General features: G+C 32.0%; 1 protein-coding gene across 1 annotated transcript in view; it reads right to left on the reverse strand.

Annotated features, from left to right (window-relative positions):
• Positions 1-3,337, reverse strand: part of LOC118743987 (kinase D-interacting substrate of 220 kDa-like) — a gene marked incomplete at its 3' end in the record, with an annotated part of 16,383 nt that overhangs the window by 11,881 nt on the left and 1,165 nt on the right. The window lies entirely within an intron of this gene.

The raw sequence follows: 3,337 nt of genomic DNA on the forward strand, positions 1-3,337 counted from the left end.
AAATAGAAACTTTTGTGCTTCATTTTGCCATTTCATGAGGTATTTAACTATATGCCCAAAAACCAGCTGTTCAAAAAAAGTAGGTAGTGCTTAACTTGAGAAGCTCGTAACATTTTAAGTAAATAAAAATGCCTCCATAATTCGGTGATTTTAGGTATTTAAGAATTTTCAATGTAAAATTACTAAAAGTACGGTACCCTCTGTTGCAATTGAGAAGATAAACGCATCTGTTTATTGATAAGCGGGAAGTAACAGGTGCAATCCCGATGAATAGTCGGACTAAAATTAGTAAAACTCTCACAAAAATAAATATTCGCTCAGAACGAGAGAGTAACACTTAAAAGAACGGGATCGCTTTCCATGTAGTAAAAAATGGTAGCTTCTGACAACTTTTTTGCTCATTTTTTTTTGTAAACACACTCAGCTCACACATGTAAATATCCAAAAATACTTTCATATTTATTAGAATTCACTTAAACAAGTAATTAAATACTTTTCAACATGCGTTAGCAGAGTGCACTTTTCTTTTGTTTATAATTTGGTTGTCAAGCACACTACAGCTGATCGTTTGAAACATTTACCAGCAAAAAATCTTCGGACTAAAATTAAAGACCTTATTTACTCTCTTTTTTGTCCCCTCAATAGACGGAGAATCGAGCACGGGATCGATTTCCAGTAAAATCTGATTAATTCTAATTAGTCCGGACTCGTACGGGATCGCAGCTAATAATTAGCTATACCAAGAACTCACGACGACAAAATGTACAAAAAAAACCTCAGAACAAATAGTTGGATACACTATTCTCATTATTTTACATATCGTCGATGTTTTTGCAAAAGCGCCCATCGACCAATTGCAAAAACGTCTATCTTACGGCACTCAAATTTTACTGGAGAGCGAAAAAAACGTGTTTTCTTTGAAGGCATTGCCTTTGATAGACAGTATTTTCTATACCTATTATTTTACAAATCTGTTGTTTTAATAACGATTGTAGGATTTTTATGCATAAATCCCGGTGCTTGGAGTTCGGGGATGCCAAATCTCATTTTTGCCATAACGGCGATTTAGGCTGTTTTGCCTAATAGCTGAAACAATAAGAAACTTCTGGTAGTCAACGCAACAAATCTATTAACAAAATCAATGATCTAAATAATTCTTAAAGAGAAATGGGCTTAAATCCGCATCGGACGTTTTAAGGATCATAAGCCGTCACTACCATTATTTTGGACAACTCAATTTAGCATTATTGTTTTCTCTAAGTCCTAGTGTATAATTTTAATATTTACATATATGAAACTTTTAAATATTTTGGAAATATCTAGAATCTGCTTTTTTAACCTATCTAAATAAATCCTTTATGTGTAATACTTGAGTTTCTTGTTTGATGGAAATGATCCAGCGACACTACTATTTTTTCGAACACAGCTGTACAGGTTTGTACATACGTTTGTGTAGTGCTGGCAGCTGTGGAGCTGATAATCTTTCGTCAAATAACATTTTTGCAATTACTCGCTGATATGGATCTTTATTTGCACCCATATACTGGAGCGCGCACGGACATACGTATATACAGTCAGTGGCAAAAGTCAGCGTACAGCGTGTTCTAATATAATATTCACAATTATTTTCATGGAAAATTTTTTTCATTAATTTTTTTATGAAAATAAGTTTCCGGTCTATTCTGCGAAGGTAGCATAAATTTTGTAACCGGTAAATAAGGTGTCTGTAAATTTTTAAACCCTGTTTGCATTCTGTGCACTCTTATAGCCGATAAATTGTGTTACAAGAATATCCACAAATCTTGCTGCATTACCGACGAACCTGGAAGCGAGGTGACAAGAAGTGGTAGCATTTTTTGGTTACCAAAACATCGGTAACGTGCAGAATATTTTTAACACAAGCTTTCTAAATAAAAATGATCGAAATCGGACCAAAATACTGGTTTACCAAATATCTCAACTCTTCCGCTACCTATCGGTAAAATTTTTTGTGGATATATTCCTTTGCTAAATTCCGTGCTAAATATTAACCAAATCGGATTATAAATAGGGTTTTTCAAATATCTCGACTCCTGCGCCACCTGTCGGATTAATTCATCTATCGTATCACATTGTCAGCGGTAACAAGCACACATATATACATACAGAGCAAGTTAAATAAAAGCTTGTAAAAGCCAAGTTTTTTTGTTGATTTTTGTTTTAATTTTTTAGAGACTTTTAAGTTGAGAGGCCCCTAGTAAAATTTTCCGAAAAATCATCCTCTAGAATATATCAACCCTCTAACGAACATCCAAATTTGCTTTTTGAGGGGTTTCCTGAAGTAACGGTCAAAACGATCCTTTTAGGTGGGAGCTAATAGGTTAAAATGTTCTACGAAAATATTTCCCATGTAATTTTACTATAAATGTCTTAATATTTAATTTCACTCCGATACTTATTTTAACAATTTTTCACACTTTTTCGAAAACTACTTAGGCCGAGACATGAAAAGTTTAGTATTCCATAAAATCAAAATACGAGCCAACTTTTGCAAATCCATCGAGTGTTTCATCACTGGATATTTATACTTTCAGAAAATACTAGCAAATTCCGGGCTGGTTTGAATTGCCATAAAAATGTCGACCAGTAGTGTTATAGAATGAACCTTATTTTCACTAAAAAAAAAAAATATGAAAAATGTTTGAATATTATATTAGAACAAAATCTATACTAACTTTTGACTCTGACTGTACCTCGCTCCATACATACTTACAAATGTATTGCATATGCATACATAAGAACATTTCTGCATAACAACGTCTGAGCGCATATAAAATAAATAATATAAAAAAGTTTTTTAATATACACCGCTTTTATAATATTTCTCAGTCCCATAGAATTCGTTTTGATAACTTTTGATTTTGAAATTTTAGCAAAAGTCATTATAAATAATTTATAAGATTGAAAATGAAAAACGTGGAGCGCATGCAATACAAAGCATTCGATTTAATTGACAATAGTCAAACTACATAACATAGAACTAAAATTTCTACAGAGAAATTACAGATTTGAGATCGATTTTAAGCGGTCGTTATTCATATATTTCTATGAGACTAAGAAATATTATTTTCTACTTTTTAGTCCACTTATAAAAGCGTGGTATATTAAAAAAAGTTTTTTTTATTATTTTTTTTTTCTACTTTTTAGTCTTGTCTGCAGCGTTGTTAAAAGGCATACTGCCGAAACAAACAAAAAAAGGAATTTGCATGCATTTTAATTTCTTAAACGAACGAATTTCAAAAAAACTAAAATTCACTAAAATTTCAAACTTTTTTCTCACAAGTGTTAGAATTTTTTT

Source organism: Rhagoletis pomonella, unplaced genomic scaffold (assembly GCF_013731165.1).
Source record: "Rhagoletis pomonella isolate Grant_MI unplaced genomic scaffold, Rhpom_1.0 Rhpom_scaffold_00007, whole genome shotgun sequence".
In the NCBI taxonomy this organism is placed as follows: domain Eukaryota; kingdom Metazoa; phylum Arthropoda; class Insecta; order Diptera; family Tephritidae; genus Rhagoletis; species Rhagoletis pomonella.